Source organism: Tympanuchus pallidicinctus, unplaced genomic scaffold (assembly GCF_026119805.1).
Source record: "Tympanuchus pallidicinctus isolate F22 unplaced genomic scaffold, pur_lepc_1.0 scaffold1, whole genome shotgun sequence".
Taxonomy (NCBI): Eukaryota; Metazoa; Chordata; class Aves; order Galliformes; family Phasianidae; genus Tympanuchus; species Tympanuchus pallidicinctus.
This window is the reverse complement of record NW_026294618.1, coordinates 101,570,222-101,594,823: the sequence shown is the minus strand read 5'-3', so window position 1 is coordinate 101,594,823 and position 24,602 is coordinate 101,570,222. Positions and strand designations below refer to the sequence as shown.

At 42.1% G+C, this 24,602-nt stretch overlaps 1 long non-coding RNA gene across 2 annotated transcripts; it reads left to right on the top strand.

Annotated features, from left to right (window-relative positions):
- The first annotated feature begins 19 nt into the window (after window positions 1–19).
- LOC128088633 (uncharacterized) lies at window positions 20–21,620 on the top strand. Of its 2 annotated transcripts, XR_008210310.1 has the most exons (4): window positions 20–193; window positions 1,211–1,291; window positions 18,796–18,964; window positions 20,470–21,620. It is a non-coding gene; the product is annotated as an uncharacterized LOC128088633 (long non-coding RNA). The 2 variants fall into 2 exon arrangements; XR_008210309.1 differs by lacking the exon at window positions 20,470–21,620 and having other exon boundaries at window positions 18,796–20,463.
- Window positions 21,621–24,602: the final 2,982 nt, after the last annotated feature.

Below are 24,602 nucleotides of genomic sequence, written 5' to 3'. Positions count from 1 at the left end.
ACCCCGCCCACCGCCGTTGCCATGGTCCCACCATCCCCCACATGGGAAATGGCAGGCGGCGTGCCGCAGGGGTTAACTGCTGAAAGCGTTTCAAATTCGGCTGTCGAGAACGAAAAAGTGGCGAGGCATCCAGCTTCCGAACGTGCGTGAGTTAAGCAGCACAGTGTAGGAGCAGTCAGCGTTGCAGAGAGAGGTAAATTGGTTTAAAAAAAAATCAATTTTCCACATAAATTCCACATGTAGACATAGATATCTTCATTTTTATAGGTATAGCGCATACTTTCAAGAGAAAGCAATTTCTTACCCAGATTACCTTTTGAACTGATGCCTCCCAGAGAGGAAAGAGCTACAAAAACGGATTTTGCAGATGCTTAAGAATTGGGAATATGCTTCCTTCTGACAAATAAGCATCACTCAGAATTTGTATGCTAGCGGCCTCTGTACCTCTGTAACACCTCGCTTGTTCTGTCAGCATGCAGAAAATGGTGTACAGGAGAATGGAGAGAAGAGATGGAGCGGGGAAGAAAGCAGAAGCTGGGAAGGGTTTTTAGTAAATCGTGTTCTAAAAGCTAATAATATGGGCTGAAAGCCATATTTTGTTAAATTGCTTTGTATTTTGCATTCTTTGTTAGTGTTTCAAAATGCATTGTGTTCGCAGGAGCATTTTGTGGACCTTCTGTAGTACTTTCGCTATGCAAAACGTTTGCAAAATCCAGTCTTTTTTTTTTTCATTCCCCTGCTTGTTGTTTCAGTGACGAGGCCAACACAGTGAGAAAAGGTCACTTTCTCTAAGCAACAATAATAATAATAATCAGAATTTGAAATCACTAAATGAATGACTACTCTTTAAGAACAAAGCCTAATGCTGTCAGGAAGATGAAATGTTTCGCCTTTATTTTAATGACCTGATAAGACTTTAGATAGCATCTGTATTTCAAAATTATAAGAAACATTGCAAATACCATGGAAAAATTTGAAAGAGACATTGAAAAATTTCTATTTTTATTATCTTTGGTTATGCAGACAAGTTGTTCTGTCTATTCCTTCCCCATTGTGAACAGGCTGCCCAAGGAGGCTGTGGATGCCCCATCTGTGGAGGCATTCGAGGCCAGGCTGGATGTGGCTCTGGGCAGCCTGGTCTGCTGGTTGGTCACCCTGCACATAGCAGGGGGTTGGAACTGGATGATCATTGTGGTCCTTTTCAATCCAGGCCATTCTGTGATTCTGAGACTTCCTGGTCATTCTGGAGCATCAGCAGCTGTACCTGGATATGAATTGCACTGTGATACAGGTAAGTTTTGCATTAATATTTTCAATTTTTCAGTGTGTGACATTTTCATATTTGTACAAGCTAAGGGTTTACGTTGTGGCTTGATACATGTAACAGATACATATAACAGTTGCCTTAAAAGGCAGTTCTTCACCCAGAAAAATTAGTTGATCTGTTTATCTGCAGTCACTCGTCTTGTTGAATCCATTGTAAAGGGCTCAGACTGAGGAAGTAGCCTCTGCCTCCTATTCTACTGTTAGACTTGCTATGTAATTCTGGACACATGGCTTAACCTTCCCAAATCTGAGTTTAATGAGCTGGATATGTACCATGCCATATGATGCTTGTGCTCATGAATAAAGCACTTGAGCTCTGTGAATGAGAAGTGTTTCAGTTTGAGTTCTAATCCTCTGTTGATCAGTCAGACAGAATGCTTCCACTATGTTTCCTTACGTAGCGAGGCGTTCTCTGCTCTGAGATAAACTAGCCTTTATGTAGCAGACCTGAAGGAAAAAAAAAACCAACAAAGAAATGATGCATTTGCTAATTTTTCTGAGATTAAACATTCAGTAGAATTAAAAAAAAAATGTTTATTAGTTTAATTGTATTACATTAATATACATCCCTGCAGCTTTTATTACATAAGCCTTTTTCTACCAGGGATTTAAGTTAAGGAAGCCCAAGGGATTAATCTGATAGCTGCAGTCAGAAATCATAGCGTAATTAAAGTCACCCAGGAAACAGTGATACTGAAGTCTGCCAATCCCTGCAAAACAAATGGTTAATTTGCTGCATCTAGCATAGCATATAAGGTGACACATTAAAGGGGCACAAGTTCTGCACCAGAAATAGGCCTGTTAAGGAGGAACTTGTGCTGCACAGCGTACTGCACAGTGTAGGCATCACTGTTCTTGCTACCAACTGTTGCTGTGTTTTTGAATAGACTTAAAAGCTTTTGGTGTTTTATTAAAGGTCACATGCAGTGCAGGAGGGGGAATGTAATGTGGCTTGCACAAAAGTCTATTTTAAAACTTTCTTTACTAATTTAGTTGGACTGAGATGCTACTTTGTGTTCAAAAGAAAATAGAAAATGCAGTGGCTGTAAAGAAGGAAACTGCAGAGCACCAGAGCAGCCTTGTTAGCAGTAGGGAGAGACGTTTTGTCATGTTCTGTACTTGTCAGTGTCTTTTGCTGCAAGCAGGGTAATGGAGAGCATCCATTGGTACACAATTGGAGGAGAAGATCTGCTGTCTGCATGAATGGCATCAAGGAACAGCACAACATTGCCAGAAACTCTGCAGTGTCAGTATTTGTGTCGTGCTTGAGCCATTCTAATAGCATAAAATACGCAGGAGAGATTTAATTTAACTATATGCAAAATACACAAAATAATACAAAATACACTGGTATTTCTTTTGTACATAGCTCTAATGATGTATATTCTAGTTAGTGCAACTTGCTTTCTAGGTTGTAAAGAAATAAACAACAAGAAGAAAATAACATGTATTTTTTTCTATTGTCACAGTAGATTTGTACATATACTTCACAGTTTTGTTTTCTTGCTGTAAATTGCAAAGTAACCTTCACATAACATTGTGTAAATGGAAAATTTCTCTGCCAGAAAGCTAGAGCCCACTATCTGTTGCTTGTGAAGCCACAGAGAGAACTACCCACTGTTTCCTAGGAGGAGATGGAGCAGTGACTTGCTGTGGCTTTAGCGAGAGGGCGAGGCTTTGTGATAGAAGATAAGCAAAGTATGATGACTAAGTGGAGTCCTGAAGCTTTTACTGCATCTGTCTTGTACTGAGTTGAACAGATTTTTAGGAATGTGCCAGTCAGGAGACCTGCCTTCATCCTATTGTGCAGGCATAGAGAAACTATGAACAGAAGCAGGAAGCACTCAGAACAGAAAGGGAAAATGAGCTACTGATACACACAGAGCTCTGCTTGGTATGGCAGGCAAAGGAGGATCCAGGAGGAACAGAAGACATCTCTTCTTTGTCTAATCAGCCTGAGAAAAGTCCTTAACAAAACAAAGTGGCAGCTTGGAGAGTATAAAAGCACAGGAAATGATGCAATTCCAGTCCCACTTTCGCTTCTTTCTCAGCCTTTGCAGGGTGGGTGAGTAGGAGTTGCCTGTGCCAGCTCTGTGCAGGCTGGCAAAACTGGGGCCAGACCCTACGTTGTTGAGGCTGCTTCCAGTTTTGTTTGCCAGATCGAGAGAAGGACATCCTACAGAAGTGCTGGTATTAATTCTTTTCTCTTAGTTAATCTGTTTTCTTTCCTGCTGAAGCATTTTACCTTTGTCTCTAAATTACATCATTTGTCAAAATCAAAAGAAAACAGAGATTCAAAGAAAGCACACCTTAGAATAGACTAAACACCAAGTATAATTTGCTAGATATACATGAAACAGGGGAAACAGGAACTTAGAGTATGCACCCAAATAGTGAATGTTTTAGGGGCAGATAAGCCAACACATCCAACACACCCCCCCAGCATTGCATGGCTGTATCACCAGCATTCAGGGATTCCGACCTTTGCTAAATCTATAATATCTTTAATATCTTTGGTTATCAAACCCAAACTCAGTCATTTGCCAGAAGCAGTGTGGTAGTGGGAGCCCGTGCAGGGAATTTTCATGCTCAGAGAAGACAGCTCATGTGTCAAACTGTGTCAGGTAAGAGTGCTCAGCAGGCCTGAATTTCTGCTGAGAAAAAGGACGGGATTCTCCTCCCTGTTAGCACCACCCAGTCTGAGTCATGCAAGCTGGAAGCAGTAATGCAGTTGCCAAACTTCCTCACCTCGATTATGCTATCCGGTGTAGGCTGCACTGGGATTGCTGAGTGAGATGTTCAGATGTATTATTAAAGTATGTTAAGCACAGGATTGTGCTGTTGGGGATTTTTCCACAACATTTCTTCACCAGACAGAGAAAATCGCAGGGTAACAGTATAAACATTTATTTTTGTTGATTCATTTCCAGACAAATATGAGAACACATAAAAGTCACATTTTGCTGGGTTTAGTTTTAGAATCATAGGATTGCAGAATGGCTTAAGTCAGAGGGAACCTTGAAGATCATCTAGCTCCAACTCCTCTGCTGTGGGCAGGGCTGCCCCCACCAGCTCAGGCTGCCCAGGGCCCATCCAACCTGGCCTTGACATCTCCAGAGATGGGGCACCCACAGCTCTGGGCGGCAGTGCCAGGGCCTCACCATCCCTTCAGAGAAGAATTTCTTCTTAACGTCTAACCTAAATCTCCCTTCTAAAATTGAAATTTTAGTTTCAATTCCTTGTAGAATTCCAAGTGTGTTTGGCATCTACCATCCAAAATACAGACAAAGTTATATGATGGAATTCAGACATTGTAAATAGTAATGGATTTCGATCACAGGATATGATGCTACTTGGTCACAACAGCCCGGGTCCCTGTAGGACATATACTTCCATTGACTTCACTGGAATTTAGGGGCCACAGAGGCCTCTATGGTAGAGAAAATCTGTCTCTTCAGCTGTGGCTCCTTATTTGAAGCACTTTCATTTCTGACAGCCTCAAGTCATGCACTGAAACGTGCAGGCAAGGTATCTTGAGCACTGATCACCTCACTCACAGTAAGCTCCTGTGTGCTCTACATTCTACCCCCACTTCCCTAAAACACCTGCAGTTGTTTCAGGATGCGTAACATGTGCAAAGTACTCATAAATTGGAGTTCACCATTATGCCATTGGTAACATTGTATGGATGCTTTGCAGAGCACCTGGATAACAACCATTCAGGCTTTTGGGAATCTGATCTGCAAAGATTTTGAGTTCTTTTCATACCAGCTGAAGTCAGTGAAACCACCTTCTGAAAACTGAGTTCCAGATACTACAGTCTAGCAGACAAAGCTGGCTTATCCCAAATTAAATGTCACCTCTGAGAGTGGAATTTAAGTGATTATGGCATAGTGGAAGTCTAAGACAGAGCCGAGGCCAGAACGTAAATGATCTGATGCCCAGCCCTGTGCATTAACCACAGTGCTGATTTTTGATTACTGTGAGGTTGGATACCAACTCTATAAGAAACAAATGCAGTTTTCAAAACTTACCCGCAGCAAATGCAGAACCCTTTCTGTATTTCTTATTTCAGTTTATATAGAATACTTTTACTTGAATGAGTGGCTGAGGCAAGATGAGGTGTGAGCAGCAATTTCAGAGTGGAAAGTCCCATGGAAGCAGGATGTGAGGGCAGACAGGCAGGTGCTCAGTAAATAGGCCACGTGCACAGACACTGGGGAGGTGAACTCCCAACTCCTGTGTTGCTTGGAAGCAGCATACAAGAGGTTAGGAGATGGAAGCACCTGTGTCGTGGTTTCCTAGTCAGTGGGATACAGGAGAGCCCACTGTGCTTCTGTTTAGGGATAAGAACTTGAGTGAAAGTATGCCACCCAACTCATGTTTCTTTGTGCTTCCTTATGAGGAAAATCTCAAGGTCTCAGACTGGATAATGATGTGGAAATGCCCACTGACAGTGACCCCAATAGCCAGGCTTACGGAAAGAAAGCCTCAGATGTGAATGAAGAATGTGAGGCTGCAGCCTAATTGATTAGAAGCAAAGAACTTTCAGACATCTGAAGTGTGCAGAGCATAAGGCTGTCCTCTAATTTCTCAGTTTTGGCAATTTTGTTGCCTCTTGAAGGTAAAACCAGTATTAATCACTGGGGGGTAAATGCAACCTTTCTCTCTTTGATCTTTCCTCCTTTAATCAACAGTTTCTAAGTGCAATAAGACATTTCAGATGTCAGCAATGTATTTTTATCTGGCAGCGGTTCAGTGAGTATCCTAAAATGGAGAGGTGCATCTATTGAAACACAGCATGGTGCTTCTGGAGGAGGAAACCATCTCCTTTTTGGATTTGTTCATTGGTCTGACAGCTTTGGATATCCATGGAAATAGGACTGTTCCTAAGATGAATCCTACACGTTGCACAGTTGCTCTGCTTCCTGTAACTCATGTAAATATTGGTGACTAATTATTCTCGAAGAAACATCCTTTCTGTGTGGAGTTAGCTTTGCAAGCAAAAGAACATTAGAAGCAGCACCCTGACCAGGTCACTAGCCAGCCAGGAGAGAGCAGGGATTGCAGGCAGGAGGTGGCAGCCTCGAGTAGCAATGAGCTGCTATCTCTGCTCAGTTATGCTCAGACCTGAACACTAATAGGAGCAGGGTACAAATAGCTTGGGGTCTGGGTCCTTGCTTTAAGCACTGCTGCTTGAAGATGGAAACCTAACTTCGTCCCTCGTGCCTGGTAATTAAAACTGTAGCTAAGCTGCTATATAGTTGCAGTGTTGGAGTTGTATGGGTTTTCTCAGAATTTTTAATATTTTGTTCAATATCTTCAGAGGGGAAGAATGTAGCACTCTGTATTTAATTCATCGCATTTTCGTCTGGCTTTGTTTCTTCTTCTGTGGAAAATTATGTTGCAGACGAGAATAAGACCCCCAAAATACTGTATTGTTTTGATTGTTTAATTCTCCAGCCCCATCTTGAAAAGTTGATGGTCCTCCATGGCCTGGCTGTAGCCCACAAGGAGATCTATAAGGGAATTTTGCCTCCCTTGTGAGCTACAATGAAGCAGTGGCAAATGAACCTGCTTTGATTAAAAATGTCACTGACTGAAATGTTCTAATCAACAAAACCTTGCAATTATCCTCTCTCAGCAGAGAGGGGAACTTGATGACATCATTGTTTTTTCCCTGTGAAAATGCTTAGTTGGAAAAGGACAAAAAAAGACTCAGTGAATCACATGCAACATCCCACTTGGAATCTTTGAACAGTCCCAGCCAAGAGAGTTCTGCAGCAGTGCTTCTTGCCCACTGGGTGGGTATGGTAGAAATTTTCCTTGTTCATTTTATTGTAAAATCTGTGTATCCCTTGATTGTGTTTTCCTGGAGTCCCACATTTAAAAAAAAAACATATTTTGGACCATTTGTCAGTTTTCTTTTTTCTTTTCCTTTTTTCCTTCTGATGCACATGAAAACTCTTTCTTTAGATGTTCACATGTAGCAAATGTCCCATCTGACATCCTTCAGATGGAATCCTTCGGTTAAACTGTGTGTGCACAAATCTGTTCCCCACAGGGACAGTGGTCTACCTGGGCAGATATGAATGCAAGACTGGGTTTTCTGTAGTAGTCCAATCCTGTCAGACACAGAAGACACTGTCGTGAATGGTTTATCTTTTGGTTAAACAAACATTTTCCTAAGTTTGCATAAGCCGTCACCCAGCTGTGACTTCCACACAGCCTCAGTAACTGGGAGGGTGTGGTGATTAAATTTCCTCGGAGACTTTCCTTCCTCCTGACTACCAGAGTAATTCATTCCTCAGCTAACATCATTTGCTTGCTTTGTTTCTTCAGCCTACATCTGCAGGAGATACCTTGGTGAGGTTAACAGTGGTCTTTCTAATGCAAAAGAGAGATGATGTGTTGAGCCAGATTCTCTAAAGAAAAAAAGGCTTATGTGCATAGATTCTGTCTGGCCCAACACCCAGCATGAGAACATGGAATCCCGTTGGTCGATTCACTTCAGTATGAAAAAGAGAAGACTCCAGTTTTCTGCCATTCGAGCAATTTTATGAAAGGAGATGGCTGGGAAAGAGAGAATGGCTCTTTTTTTTCCCTTCAGAATGCAATTTTTCACATATCGAAATGATTTATCTGTAGTCAAGATGAGCATCTGTCTTAGTGTGTTTGTGTTTATTTTTTAAGTAAGGCCACTGAAACTGTACAAGGATGTGCACAACCTTGTTTCATGCAGCTGAGCAGTGCTATCAGGACTTTCAGCTGAAGGGCTGAGCCTAACAGCTGTCCTGTGTAAGTGTTTGGACTAAACTGTTTAGTTCTCACTCCTTCACAGCCGTATCACTGAAACAGGGGAATGTGCCAAAAGATGTTTTGCTCAATGAAAAAGTGCAATAAATTTGAGCCTTATCAAGTCCCAAGGAGAAACATGCTTTCCTTTTTTAAAGTGTTTGGAATCCTACAGCTTCATTTCTGTTTCTTATTTTCTTAAAATAACAGTAGCTGCAGCATTGGCTTGTGTAGAATGTCAACAGAAGTTTTGTTTCAGGTCCAGATGTGCAGAGGAAGAAGACTTTCCTTCCACAGCTCTGTGGGTCCTTCTAGCTGTCACATACTGACCTGTCACAGAGAGGTCCTGTGAGTTCTCCTTAAGTCATATTAAGCACAATTAGGTAGATTTTATTAAGCAGTTTAAAATCCTGTTCTGACATATGGCATCTGGTTCTGCATCACTTGAATTAGCACAAACTCTTCTCTTAGCACATCTGGAGTGTTAATCCTATTGACTGGTATGACCAGATGTAGAAGAAATCATCTGTATGTGACATGAAGCCCTGTTGCCAATGCACAGTCATACAGCATCGTGGTCGTGGCTACTGCCTGTACAAAAGAGTGGTTAATTCTATTTGGAGGGCTTGACTATCCAAGCTCTATGAACAGAAAGAAAAGGGCTGACTCATATACAAGCCAACATCAATGAGCAGAATCACATTTTAAATAAAGCTACTTAAGCAGTTGTTTTCTTATACTGAGAAAAATTGCAGGTAGATTGAAATGGTGTGTTTAAAGTACGACTTGGTGGTTGGGGGCACTAAGGAATCTATTCCAAGTGTGGAAAAAAGTCTTTACCACATATCCTCTAGAGGTTCTAAGAAGGGATAACTGGGGTGTCAGGGATAATCTTGAGCTGTGAATAGCATGAGCAGACATTTAGGGAACCCTGGCTCTCTGTGTGACAGGAAAGTCTAAGGGAAATGAGCCAGTACATCCGTGAGCAATGGAATCAGCAAAGCCTGGTTTTCTGATGGGTTTGTGTCCCATTCTGGGCTCTTTCACATCTAATCTGGTGCAAGATCTGATCCAAATTTTCCCTTGGCCTGGATGGTCTTTGTGTCTGTCCTAGGACATCGTCTAGTGAACAGGGATTTGGTACATCCTTTCCCATGGCTGGAGGTGCTGTTTGGATCTCTTCATCCCAGTTGGCTGCCCACGTCTGATAAACCTGCGACAAATTTGTATCTTGAATTCTTTATTTTGGTTACAAATTTATTTGAAAAGTACACACTGGATTCAAGAGTTATTTAAAGGGGAAGTTAAAACAGCAGAATATGCCCCCATACACAAAATACAATGGCACAGGCCTTTTGCCTTAAGAAATCAAAACAGAGAAGGCACTTTCCCCAAATATGGTAATTTCCAGCACTGGTGGTATCATTTCAGATGAGGGGGAGATGGGGAGAAGAGAGGGTTTGGAATAGAAAGGATGAATGGAAGCGTGATTAAAACCTGCTTTCACTTTGTGACCTTTGAAGTTGTTCCATACAGAGCTGGCATACAATTTTACAACACTGTACACTTGTGGTAGGTTCATTTGTTCGTTTTGATCTATTTTTTTATTTTGCAACTCAGTTATTTACTGGGTGAGAAAATGTATAGTTAAAATCCCAGATTTAGTCTAAATGTGTGTACAAATTATTATTTTTTTAATTGACTCTTTGTTATGCTGGCATTGCTGGTATGATTTGTTTTGTTTAACCTGTTTGTCATTCCAAAGTAATATATATTTTCTTTTCTAAGAGGAAGTTGCACTGGTGTGTATGGGAAAACTAAATCCAACACAAGTCTGTGAAAGAATCTACGCAAGCATGTATCTAAATCCATCTTAATAGGCACATTTTGTAAACTGGAGAGACTTTCTGTAGTTCTTATCAACATTTTTATCAAATCTTCATGCCAGTAGGTCAGAACTCCATTGTTTTGCTGGTGCTGTGGCTGACTTGAAAAATAACCTTCCTTTTATTTGAGAACCTGTAGCTGAAATGTGTGGTCGAGCTAGTCTGCTCTTTTGTCCAAGGAAGAAAAGAAAGGCCCCGATGGAAATAGAAAGGGGAAACTATTGGAAGAACTGTTTAAAACAAACAGCTGTATGTTTTTCCCCCTCTACCTTGGAGAAATTCAACTAGTTCCAAGCATGGATTTAATCTGATGAAGTTAATGTCTATTCATCTCTTGTATATAATTTCTTACATCATTCTGTGAAATAGATTTCCGTGTTCAGTTCATTATTCAATCATTACTTTTCTGATTCTGATAACCAGTCAGCCTGCAGGGTGCAAGCCCTTCTTTCAACAGTTGCAGTTGATAATATTGAACAATACTCAGTAGATAGACTGGGATTCCCCTCTTTAAGGAATTCAGGACATCGTGAAAGCCCCAGAGTGACTCCTTCACAACACAGATGGCACGACTGATGTGTTCAGCTGACTCTTGTCTGAGAGTGTTTGCAGGGTTGTAAACTAGCAGTATCCTGCCTGTTTGGTCTGTGTTTGCATTGGCTTAGCCAACATCAGAACCTGCTCCAGGGATAACAAAGGTAGCAGAGGTGGGGCTCTTTTGGACTTGTTAGGCCATTTTCCTGCAGTGGATGTAATGTTTGTTAGCAGATTAGAACTGAACCTTGGGTATCATAAATGAGTTGGCCATGAGCCCACAGTGTGCCCTTGTGGACAAGAAGGCCAGTGGTATCCTGGGGTGCATTAAAAAGAACATAGCCAGGCTCTTCTTGGTGGTGTGTAGCGATAGAACCAGGAGTAATGGCCTACAACTTGAACACAGGGAGTTCTGTACAAACTTTGTGGTAAGGGAACAGGTTGACCAGAGAGGTTGTGGAGTCTCTTTCTGTGGAGATACTCAAGACCTGTCTGGACGCCAACCTTTGTGACCTATTGTACGGGACCTGCCTTAGCAGGGGGTTGCACTCGATGATCTCTTGAGGTCGGTTCCAACCCTGCAATTCTGTGAGTTTGTGGGGTATGTACAGTAAAGAAGAGCTGTCTTCCAGAGAACTCCAATTTAGTTACAAGTTCTCAAAGGCAAATCCTTACATTTAGCTGAAAGGTATTCTCCTTCCTTTACAGCGTATGAAAAAGGCCTCACAGTTTATTTCTGAAGTGAGAGGAGGGAGTATCAGCCTGTTCTTCTGCCTTTTCCATACAGAAACGTTCAACTGATACCAGTGGGTAGATGCTGCACCACAGAGCTGCAAAATATAGAATGACTGAATCGTTAAAAGAAAAGTCCTTATTCCCAACTAGCAACTCCTTCATGAGGGTTCATATTTTTTTAATTTAATAAATATAAAATATTATTTCTTATTCATAATAAGAACCTGTCAGGTTACACTCTTGTAATTATAATTGCAATATTCTCTCAGTAAGGACCAGGAGTTTTTATATATAAAAACAAGCTTGGGAAGAAAAGAGAATATTATTTGAGGCCTCCTTTAAATATCATGAGGATTAAATGCCCCTTTTCTGTCTATAGTAACACTTTCTATAGTGTGCGAATTTGGGGGTATTTGTTCTTAGCACAGTGAGTGAACAAAATGGTCCTCTTGATTCTGTGAATGGAAGAAGTCTTTTTTTGTGTGTAACCTTGGCAGCAGACATAAGAATGCTCATGGATGAAGGAAAGACAAATGATTATGGAAGCTGGAGACTGGAAGAGGACTTAGAAGTTGTATCACAACGTGTTTGTTCTACCCTTAACATTCTTCCCTTGATGCTAAGTATATTAGAAGCGTTGTCTGGATCATGGAAAACAAGATCTATTCACAAAAGAGCCACACTGTGATCTTGGTGCCCCAGAGCACAGCCCACATCCATATCAATCACAGTTCTTCTTACCATGCTCAGTGTAAATCCCAGCATCTCAAATCACATTTTCTAGTAACACTTTTGCAATTCCTCGTGTCTCCCTACAGATCAAGCCAAAAGTAAGCTTTACACCACTACAGCAAGCCAAGCACAGGACTGCCAGCTTAGCAGTGCCTTGAACATCACCACATGGGACTTGTAGTGGCAAAGTTGTACTTAACAACTCTATTTTCATAGTACTTTGCTGCATCTCTTTGGGTCATTCATATATAATGAAATATTCACACTGTTGGAGATGGGATTCTGAGCTCAGCAGCCTTTCAGTGTGACCAACTATACTGTCCATATGTAGATGCAGCAGTTATTTTAGGTAAGTCTGTTCTGCAGTGTAGACATTGGTGAGTCCATTGTTATGAAGGCAACAGAATGATAAAACATTTAATTGATTAATTACACTATATTCATAATGCAGTCAGATCAGGGTGGGAATGAAGTTAGTAAGGAAAAATGGTGTACCTTTCAAAAAGGAATATTGTCAGTTTAACATAATAAGAGCTGCTCAAGACTATTTCACAGATCTCACTGATGAATATCTAAGAAAATCTGAAAGTTACAGCACACACACAGAACAATTTCTCATTCCATTTGAATCTCTTTCCTCCTCCCCATATTTTCTCTCCTTAAAGCTGGCCAAGCCACACCTTTAGGGATTTTTACTCTTTGCTCTCATGTCCTGAAATATAACCTCATCATTCCAGACCAGTATGTGACAGTCATTTAGCAATACCTCTGCAAAATATGAGGATGTTAGCAGAGTTAGCAAAAAGCATGTAGTGCAACATCTAGAAGCCAGGCTAAAAATTTAGTGCCAATGCAGGAGGCATCTGCTTTTTTTCTGTACAAAATGAATAGACTGAATTACTGAGACAATAAAGATGGAGTCTCGTGGTGGTATTGTACACTGCTTTGCTTTTCATTTTGAAGGGAACTCATAAGTAATGGACAAAATCAAATGAATCACCCCCTATATTTCAGCCATCTTGTCTCAGCAAATGGTCAGCAGTCAATAAGGAGAAGCAGGAACTTCAGACAATGATTTGTTCCATTTATTTTAGATGCTCATTTCAGGATAGAGGAACTCATCCTCAGAAGGAGGAAGGCACACCATCTCGTATGTGTCTTGCTTAGCTTCTACATGAATACTACTCTAACTAGCACACCTAACCTGTTTTTGCTACTGGAATCAGATGGAAATACAGTCAGTATTTGCAAATGCAAAGCTCTATGGAAATAGAATTCATCGTTCTATATTTCACCCTGCTTCACAGAGAGCCAGAGAAGGCATTTTTTTCATCTACCCACTAAGAACAAAGTGCTGATTTGGCTCTATGGTTCTTGGAAACTGTCTTTGCTCTGCTATTTCCTGTTATTTTCTCAAGCTGTGTATTTTAGATGTGAATGAGGACCAACCCTGAATCTCTTCTTGCTGATAGCAGTGTGACATGATGCCTCAGACAGATGTAGATGGGTGTTTCTTGCCAGTAAAAAAAAGGAATGGAAAATGAAAGCACAGCAGAAAGTGTTCTCGGTTTAGTTCTGAGGATTCACTCCTCACTGCCTATGGTAAACCACGGCAGCACCTTCAGTAGTGCTGACCTTACCTGACATGTTCTGACACCAATTCCCATCCCCTAATAGGGCCTTTGGCACTTTGCATAATTGTTATTTGTTTCATCCTCAGACACATGTTGCACTGGCAGACCAAGGCAGCGAGTGCTTGCTTGGGTAGCATTGGCAGGGGCTCTGAGCATCTCCTTTCACAGCTCTTTGCTGCAACCTGACATTGTGAAGCTGCCTGCAGGCCAGGCAGTGCTGCAGGACAGGCAGACAGTTCCAAACAGCATTCCTGGCAGCACGAACAGACAATTAAATTTAAAGACGAGGCACTGCCGTTCATTTAAATGACTGTGGTGCTTCAGCATATTGCTAGTGCTTGTTGACATATGTAATTTACAGAATTTGGTTTGTGTGTGGTGGGAAGAGGAAATATATCACTGTGGTGATCTGACACCTCATCTGTGTCGGTGGCCTTATTTCATACCCTTTTGCATGCCAAATAGAATGAAGTGCTTTCAGAATCTGTAGATGACCTGGCAGGAGCTGAATGAGTGTCCTTAAAACCATTTGTACCGGTGTACCTTTGTGCTTTCTGTTTTGTGACCTTGGCAGATCAATGATTGGGAAAGTTGCTCACATGCCATCTGCACCTGCTACTTTTGCCGTGCAGCAGGCATTTCCTTCCCAAACATGACTGGCCTCTGATACCAGTGGGAAATTGGCAGCTCCTCTATGAAAGCAGTAGATTCCAGTTTCTTCTTTTGGCTTTTCACTGAGATAGGAAAGGAATTGTTATGGTTATATCCCCAGCGCTCCGTGTCAGAGCTTTCTTTCCTACATAACTGCTTTTTCAATCATGTACAATCTGTATATGGAACCATATCTTGTATTGTATAATACTACAGTACCCTGAGATCTTTTTTTTTCCAATATTGTGGTCTTAATTCTAAACAGAGCTGCACAACCTACAGTGAAAATGTTTCCTTTCTGTCTCATGGCCTTTCTTTCTCGTTTCTATGAGGAGAGTGCAGAATAAAGTTGCAACCTTGACTTCCATGGTTTGGCTAAAGAAACAACATAGCAGGACCTTTCTCCTTGTATCTCTGTAATATTGAAAAGATGAGGTGTAGGAGTGTTCATTACTCTTCTAATTCTTTTCTCCAAAGAGGATGGAAGCTGTTGCAATTCTTCCTTACGAGGTATCCTTAAAATCAACAGGTAAGGAATCACTGTGTTGAGCAGCACACAGGCAATCCCCCCATCTCCAGCCTCAAGGATCACCTCTGCAAAGAGCTGAAAAGGAGCTGTGCAGCTGGCAGGGAGGAGCAGGAGGTGGTGAATTTAGTTTCTACTCTTAACAGCAATGAAACAGCTGCATTGGCTTTACGTGTGGTTCAAAGAGTTGCTCTTTCTGAAAGTTAGGGTACATTGTTTGTGGCATAAATAAATAAAACAAATGTGCAGTCTTTTTCTTCCTGTCAGCAACTGGAGATGGTGATAGGACCACGTGTTTTTGCCCATGATTTCATGTAGCCTTGTTAATGAAACAGGTAATCCTATTTATCTTAAAATCAAGGCAAACATCTCTCATGTTCTGTCCATCTGTTCCAGACACTAACAGCACACTCATCACCATGGTATTGGAACAGTCTGGTACACAAATAACAATCAGCAGCTATTAGCATAATACTATTACTAGATCCATAAAGCTAATATTGGCAGAGATAGGAGGTGTCGCACGTTGTGAGCTAGTTTCTCAGCAGATGTACTGTGTTCTGCCAGAATGTGATAATATTCTGTATAAAAATCAGTAGATGGATGCAATTTTTAATTATTTCATGCAAGCAGCATAAATTGTCCATATAATATAAGTCAATGATCTCTTTTTACAATCAGTAGTTAGCAATCCATTGCTGTCTTGTAGTAAAACAGCATTTTTTAGAAAGCTAAGTGTATAAATAGGAGGAGGAATGGCTGTGAAGGTGGGTAACGATAGGACAAGGGAGAATGGTTTTAAACCGAGAAGGGGAGGTTCAGGTTAGATATTAGCAGGAAGTTTTTCACACAGAGGGTGGTGATGCAATGGAACAGGCTGCTCAAGGAGGCTGTGGATGCCCCATTCCTGGAGGCATTCAAGGCCAGGCTGGATGTGGCTCTGGGCAGCCTGGTCTGCTGGTTGGCAACCCTGCACATAGCAGGGGTTGGAGCTGGATGATCATTGTGGTCCTTTTCAACCCAGGCCATTTTGTGATTCCATGATATGATTCTAAGTCCTGTTTTTTTTTCAACATTCATTACATCAAACAATGAAAGCTCCTTTTTTCCATCCTCCTAACCCTCGGTCACTGATGCAGACTGATACAGGAGCAAATCTTTGCACGCAGGAGGTCACTCATCCCAGATGTCCAGCATGTGAAACAAGGTGTACTCAGTTGGAGTAGTGTAGTGTTGGAGAGGTGGCATGTCACTGCAGCTTGCCAGATAACTGTCGTGCTGTGTCTGCACACACTCCCAATGCTTTCTGAAAGGAGTGAAAGTAGCTTTCTGCTTTGCTGGCCCACAGAAGGAACACAGATCTTTCAGATCAACAATTTCAGACCTCAGACCTCAAACCTTTCAGATTATAAGGGAAGCAGATTGCAGATCCCTCCAAAAGGTCCTGACTGTCCTTACATCCCTTCACAAATCTAATTTACACACATTCAGCAGTCCAAATTCAGGTGTTTCCTTTTCATTTGGTCGCTCTTCCTATAAGATTTGTTTTGGAGCTGAACAGCCACACTTGTTCAATCTCTGGTATACAAATAGGTAGTTAGAAGAAGTGGATTCCTCTCAGGCAGCATATTTTTGCAGATCTGGCTCAATGAATGGCTCATATATATATATACATATATATATATATATACACACATATATAAAGCTTTCCTTTCTTAGTCAGAATATATTCCTGGAAGACCTATTTTGCAAGCTGGTCTACTGAGACTTCTGTAGAGAAGAAAGCATACAGAGCCTTTTCAGATTGCAGCTTCACAGTTGCTGTGTTGAAAGCATGAAGCAAAAGTGAAACCGAGCTATTACAGTTCTTAGTTTTCATAAACAGCTTTTCCTTGCTTTGCTCTTCAGCAAATTCCTGCTGAGCTAACATTTCTGTTAGCATGACAGTGTCCATACATGCTCTGCTGTAATGAGAGTGAGCATCTTTGTCTGAGCTGGTTGTGATTGTGTTGAAAGAAACAGATCGTCATTGTCTCTTCCACTGAACATGAAACTTCCTTGGTCGTGCTGTTGGTTCAGTCTCCAGTCTCCATTTTCATATCAATAGCAGCTTTTTGTTTTCTTTTTATCTCACAGAATTCTGCATGTATAATAAACTAACGAGAAACGTAAATGGCTCACTAATAATAGTGCTGCCAAACAGCTGTGCATGCATGGAGCTCAGCTGAAATGGACAGGGAGACAAGTAGGAACTGTGTTACAAAAACAGAGGATCACTCCTTGCAGTTCAGCTCTGCCTTCCACACAGCTTTTGGCTCAGCTGTGGGAAAGAGTCCAAAGTACTGGGTGACATTCATACATGCTAGATACAGAGGAGGCCACAGGGCAGTATTTTTATCCTGTTATTCACTTTTATCAATCTCAGATATTAAGCAAGAGGTGCAAATTAGCATTAACCTTGACTTAAACATCTAAAAGCTATTTCCCATTAGGCTAAATATGTATATCCCACTGTGTTTCTTGCAGGGTTTGTGTCTCATGGGTGCATGCCATACTGCCCCTTTTGGATACAGTGCAGTGAGTAGGAAAAGAAGTGTGTTTGAACTTGGCATAACTGCAGTAAACATAACATTACAGCTGGAACTTTCTTGGATTGCTCTTTTCTCTCTTGCTGTCATAGGCCAATATCTTGGTTCTCTGCTGTCAATTGCTTAGAAGCAATGTTATTGAGGAGTCACTTCTGCCTCAGTTTTGTGCATTTAATGAGACTAAAAAAACTACAGCTGGACTAAATGCTGTAACCACAGCTCACTTGATGTACCTCTTTTTGCCATGGACATGACTGCCCACCAAAGAAAATGAAGATGCATGACTTTCATTTTTTTTAAAGGTCTTGTTGTTTCCATGAACAGAAAGCAGTAACAAAGGTCTGTGCTTTATTTTCTCCTCTGACTGCAGCATGTGTTGCAATATGACATACTGCCACTGCAGTTCTCCGTTGCTTTCTTAGTTTTAGATAGGCTGCATCCTTCTCAGCAGTCTTTTACGTTTATGATACGAAGCTTAACAGACGTAGCCATGAAATGTTATTATTTTACATCACTTTGCACATGAATGACACCTTGAGACAGGACTTGGGGGAGAACCATGGCCTCGTAGATGTGTAGAAGTGTGTGCCTCCCCACACTGAGTCAGGGATCACTACATCTGGCAAATGCCACATTAGTGCAGGGGCTTGCACTAGAAAAGAGCTGGCGGCACGCTTTCCATTAATGAAGGATGCTGGGGTCTCCAATAATGTTAATTACGTGTTGATGGAGAGAGCAGTAGTCCACTGCTCCTTCCAAACTCTACTCTTAGAACTAACAGCAACTAAAAATCAGCTCAGTGGAAGCTGTTGCCCTATTCCTCATGTGCTGTATCTCTTCCATGTGGATCTCAGCTGGATAGCCAATAGCAAAGCAAGTGTGGCTGTTCTGATTTTCTGCCCAAATGCTATCTCAGATAATAAACCCCAGTGACTTTCCAACCCACTCAGCTTTGTGATGCTCCTTATTTAGTGATGATTTTACCACATCTTCTGAGCCATGAGCAAGTTTTGTATTTGGACACTGAACACTAGCCATGGAATGAATATTAAATGGAACAGTACTGTGCTAGATAGCAGCTGAATCTGAATAAGCTCATGCGTTCAAAATGTGACCTGTTTTCTCCACAGTACAGAAAGAATCTCATTAGTTAATGAACATAGGCAGTGTGTGCAGGAACTGATTGTGTTTAATTGTTTATTACTTCATCTTTAAATAGCTATAAATAATTTTAGTTCCTGATTTTGGACAACGTTCTTTCTATTATTTTTCACCATTGTTACCAGTGGAATGTAAATATTTTCTTTTTTTTTTCTCTTTAATCCTTAGTGGCTAATTTACAGCTCCTGAAATTATATATCTTTCTGTCTACTCTGGTTTGCATTTAGGGAGAAACTGGAGCTGCCTCATCAGTGCCATTTCCGTGTTGTCAGATCTCAGGAGAAGGACAGCATGGATGAATTTGTGCAACAACCCTTCCAGCCATAGAAGATTATATCTTACAAGAAAATCCACTGGTGACCTGTAAGCTTCGCTGGCCATTCCTCACCCACAGTGGTAAGCAGTCTTTTGAGATCAGCAAGAATCTTTTTGGTATACCTGGAAACTAGTCTGATTATCTAAGTTTCTAAAGACATAATTTAGAACCCACTCTCTGTGGACTAAAGAATCTGTTTAGTGCTTGTTTCTTGTCTTGGCTGTTCCATGATAGTGAGCTTTACCACTTGAACTCACTGATTGAAGTTTTAAGCTGAATTTATTTTATTTCTTTTTCCAAAATCTGTTACCAAAATTCAGAGTATTTTGCAGTTCAAAAACTGTTCTTTGCTTCATCAAAGATTTTATTAAACTGGTCTGTCCCATCCTCCTCACAGGACTGTAGTGGTGCGTATCCTTGTATGATACAGATAACAGGAATTACGAGATTGGCTCTGAAATAATAGGGATGATACTTTATCCTCATCTGCCATCTGAAGGAATTGGAGTAAAGGCTGTCAATTACAGATCTAATTGACTAGCCTTACAGATGTGCTGTGTTAGGATGAAGGCATTTGGTTCTTAACAGACACAGAGCCCAAGCTTTCTCACTGCGTTTCTGTTACATGTAAGGATTAATGCTGAATAACAGTGATAACAGATGAATCCCATCTGGTTTTCTGTTATTTGTTAGTTCAATTCAGTGTATAACTACTCACAGTTTAGTCTGCCAGCCAAGGAAGGTATGCAATTATCAACAATACTGATAGGACAAACCTGTTATGTAAGCATACTTTCAGATCTCTCTAAATTCCATAATAAAACTCTTGAGGTGAAATGCACCAGCTTACAGAATGATTCAGCATCAAGGAGAGGTGTGCTTCAGAGCTCTGGGTAGACTAAATGTCCTTGCTGACTGATCCTGTGCCTTCCAGTTGATCTCCTTCCTATTGCCTCTTTCAGGCATGAAATATAGCAGGATACTTATAAGAAGTAGAAACAAGAAAAACACAGAGTTGTAAGGAAGATTTGTGTTCGGAAGACTGTGGGGGCCCAAGCACAGCATGCACTGTATTTGGGGGTGGGGAGGGTCTCGTTAGTGTGACACCTTTGAGCTGTAACTTGTTTCTCCAACTGTGTATCCAATCACTGGCATGGCAGGAGTCCAAAATAATCCTCTTTGGAGAGAGGAAAGTGCCTGTGGAGCTGGGCTGAAGTTGTCCTTTCCTTGTAGAGATATGCATAGTGTGGGAGGTGGTTCCTCCTTCCTCCTTAGCCCCTGTGAAAACTGATAACTCCATGAGACGGTCAACTATGCAACTGCAGATCCACAGAGCATCACAGAAGTCTGAGATGCTCTCTCCCGACACACAACTAAGCAGTACACAGACATGGAAGCAGCTTCACAAACTTGCTAACAGATGCCCCATACCAAGTTAAGTTAGTGATGGGTGAGGTGGGAGAATGATAGCCCAAAAAGCTGATATTGAAGAAAAAGGATGAGGCAGTGGAAGATGAAAGGAAGTACAGACGCTGATTTGATTTGCCATTGTTTGCTAGAAATGTATCCTTTTGCCCACCTCTAGATGCCATACAGATGTATAAGAAAATTGCAGCCTGTCAGTCTAACCAGGTGAAGCTCTCCTCCAGTGCCCTGGCATCAAAACTCAATAAAACAACCTTTGGTATTAAATCCATGTCAGTGTTAAATAACATCTGTGCCAAGCAGGGAGATGCCAGCCATGTTGGATGAGTACATGCCAGAGCATTTAGATGATAACTGGTGTGATGAATTAAACTCTTACACAAATAGATACCTAGGCAAAGAGCACAGCGACCAAATTCCATCGTGCACTACCCTGTTATCTCCACTGGGTTGCAAAATGCTTGAGTCAGAGGCAGGAGATGGCCTTTGGCATTATCTGTGAAGAATATTACGATCCCCACTAAGCAAAACAGTGTGGTTTTACTTCCTGTTGTTCTTGGGCCTTTTTCAAGCGAGCTTTCTAGCAGTACTCTGCCCCAGTGTTTATGTGGCAATCAGCTGAAGTCTGCATTAGCAAGAAAGGGTTTATTTCCAGGAAGGGAACCAGGGCTGAGGCATCAGGTGGCTCAGGGTCCAACCTCCTGTCACACAGCTGTGGTCCTCAGGCTGAGCTGCCATGACAAAAAACAAGATACAGAACCCATCCTTGGATGGCGCAGAGCCACAGACACCAAGCACATCGGTTTGAGCTCTTTCTTCTTTATCTTTTGTGGCACTGAAGATTATGATTGAAAAGATGGCCAGGATGTAACTTATTAATTAAAATGTACTGGGTTCACCAGCAATCTTAACTGAAAGCCTGAGCTGCTTAATTTATCACTGGAATCGTTTTACCACTGAGCTTTTTTAGATTTCTTGTGGGCACTGTAAGGGAGCACTGGAATTGCCACTTCTGGAAGCTTTTAAGAAAACAGTTATTTGGATTGAAATAGATACAATTCAGGCAGAGGATACAACTCAGTTGTCTCTTGGTGTCTCTTCCAACCTTATTTTTCCTACAATTTCAGTAGGTGTATTCAATTCCTGCCCTGAGCTGGCTGTGTTCAGCTGCTTCCAGTAGGTCTGTGCAGCCAAAGCTCCAACGGCTTCCTCCGAGGCAGCTCATGCAATACAAAATGTGGTCTTGTCAGTTTTGCAGAAGGTTGGGAAATCAAGATCTGAACTATGCCAACAATGCAAACTCAAGAACAATATAAATTTCAATTGCCACTATTTCAAATCTGCGTGGCAATTACATCCAAAACTCCCACGTGCTCACCACAGTACTGAAACAAAATGAGGCTTGGATTCTGAAGAAAGGAGCCAGAATAAGATGGTAGAACTCTTTCCAGAAGTTCCCCAACAGAGATAGATGTCTGCTCTCCTGGGAGAATATCCCTCACATCCCACTAAATGCTCTTGACACTTGATTGTACAATCAATGAATATATAGATTAAATAGTACATTGGAGAGCTTGGCTCCTTCCCTCTCAGTGGTACACATGGGCCCATCAGCTACACACTTCTCCTTTGACCTTTATTTCCTAAATTAAGAATTCACAAGGAGGAGAAGAATGTGCAGATACCACTTTCGATGTGCTGCCAGCACACCTGAAATGGACTGGTTGTACTGTTAGAAAAACATCGGCATCTGAACAGCACTGCAAAGAGATCAAATACATGGGAGGATTGTGAGCAGTATAGGAGAGACAGGCTGCTATTGATAAGCCCAAATCAGTGTTTGTTTGTTCCCCAGGACTCCCAGTATCAAAACTGCCATTTGTAGAATCTCAGCTTGCTGTTGTGTGTTCCTGGTACCTGACCTTCTCGGTTTGGTTGTGCATTTGTTAGCCTGTGACCTTCCCACAGCATGTACCAGACACTGAGCAGGGGAGGGAGAAGGAAGAGCAGAGGAGGACAGGTGGAGAAACAGTTTTATTTTTTATTTTCATTTTACACAAGGTCTAGGGAAAAGGACACTGGCAGAGGCCAAATGATATCTGAACACCACTGTGTTAACATGGCAGCTTTGTGGGAAGGCAGTATTTGAGTCAGAGGCCTGATTCTCCCTACCTTTGGTTCAAGACAAAGGTAAAAACTGTTTAAAAACTGGTAGACAGCAGACCTGAAACCAGCCCTTGCCCTATGAGTGTGTGGCATGATGATATAGCTAAAAAACAGAACATTTTTGTATGAAATGAGGGCAGAAGAGGAAGGAGGAGTGAACCTCATGCAGCTCAATGCTCTCTGCAGTCCGTAGGGGTGATACCCTCCCAGTCCCACTGTCAGCACTGCAACAGAGCAGGCACATGAGCTCCATACTGCAGTGCAGCATCTGTGCTCAGAAGTGGATTATGCAGCTGTTGCATTCTTCCACCATCATTTGTGCTGCTTTGCCTCTTTCCTCTCCCCCCTTACATCTGCCTGCAGCCATCACAGATTGTTCTTTCTCTCCTTCCCACTCTCTAAGTTGTGTCCTGTCCCCTTTCCACCCCCATTTCCCAAAGCATCCTCTGGCAGCAGCTGCCATGGGCACCTTTTGTGGCCTAGGGAGGGGAGAGGTGGAAAACGGGGAAGGCAGGTCCCAGCCTGTCACCTAAGTTGGGACAACAGTCAGAACCAGCAGAGTTCAACCTCAAAAACAGGAGTTACTGAGTCAAGTTAGTGAAAACAAGGCACACAGAACCAGGGAGGGCCATTACAGTTCAAGGCAACCTACACACATGCCTTTTCCTAGGCTGCTCTGGTAGCACAGTACAGCTGGAGCCAAAGGAAATTCTGCAGCTGATTTCACTAACAGGATAAAATCAGTCCTATTGGCACAGGCAGAATTCAGCCCTGAAGGTATCTGAATAATATTTCTCCAGCCAGCACATGATACTGCTGCTTGTGTTATCCTCCTTTCAGTAAGAGACCAGGAGGGCCTCTTGGACTATCCAGTGGTTCGTGGCATTCAGGATACACCATGATATCCACTTAATGAAGGAGGAGGAACAGGATATGCTGTGACACAGACAATAAATCATTGCTCCCATCCCAGCTGGAAAGCAGGCAGTGGTCCCAGCCTGTTCATCCAGTCCAACAGGTACGGAACTGTGACAGCAACAGATGACCTCAGCCTGCACCTCCCAACAGACACCATGTAGTTCTGCCCTCCCAGAGCAGATAGGCAGCCTGCAGTGACAGGTTACCTTGCCTGCTGTGCCACTGCTTCGGTTGTACTGATTAAATATGCTTTTCTCAGACATGGAAGCTATTATTTCTCTGCGATGAAGCAGCATCCCACATTCTTATCAGCCTGTGCCCCACTTCAGAAGCAAATCTAATCTGCAGCTTTCATAGTTTGCTAGAGCCAGAATTGGTTTGTTCCCGTGTATGCTCTGAGTTTGCCGATTCTCTACTGCACCAAGTATGGCAGAGCTCTCTTTTCTGTGGCCTGTCAGCATTACTCCTGAGAAAAACAGAACAAGGCATTGGGGTGGTTGGAGCTGTTTGTTTCAACATTCACACACAAAAAAGGTAGAAGTGTTAAGACGTTAATAAAACAAACATCAACTTGTGGCAGCAGAGAACAGTGTTCTGTCAATGTTCTGTCTGGGATATTCCTGTGCCTTACACAGGTCACCTCACACTGAGCATCTCAAATATGATATGTAAGAGAAATGTGGGTGAAAAGAGAGAGTTTCAAAGGTTTCACTGCATTTCTGGTGGTGTGCATTAAAAAAGGGGAGATGGGGAATATTATTTCACACATACACCATATAGGGAAAGGGAAGCAGAGCCTTCCATGATGGCCACCACGAAAGCAGAATGCACAGCAACGTGACCGATCCACACGGAGGTCGCTGTCTGACAACCGACACAAGCAAGCAAAGGAAACCCAGAGCTTTTAAAACCAACGCTCGACATTTCCCATTTCAGTTGGCACACTTTGTTGACTTCCTTTCTGGAAATTAACGTAACCATGGTACAAACATGGAGCCGAGTGGAGCATGAGCAGCTCATCACAGTCTTACTGTGGGGAAACGACGATCAGCTCCTGTGGGCACTGAGCTCTGCTGCCACGGGAGCGCTGGCACGGGACGCAGGCAGCAGCATGCAGGCTGTTTGCGGGTTGTTCCTTTGAGCCACCTGGATAATAAACTTTGGTCAACGCGTTACGCGGTGCCCTTTGTATCCAAGGGACGCCAGATA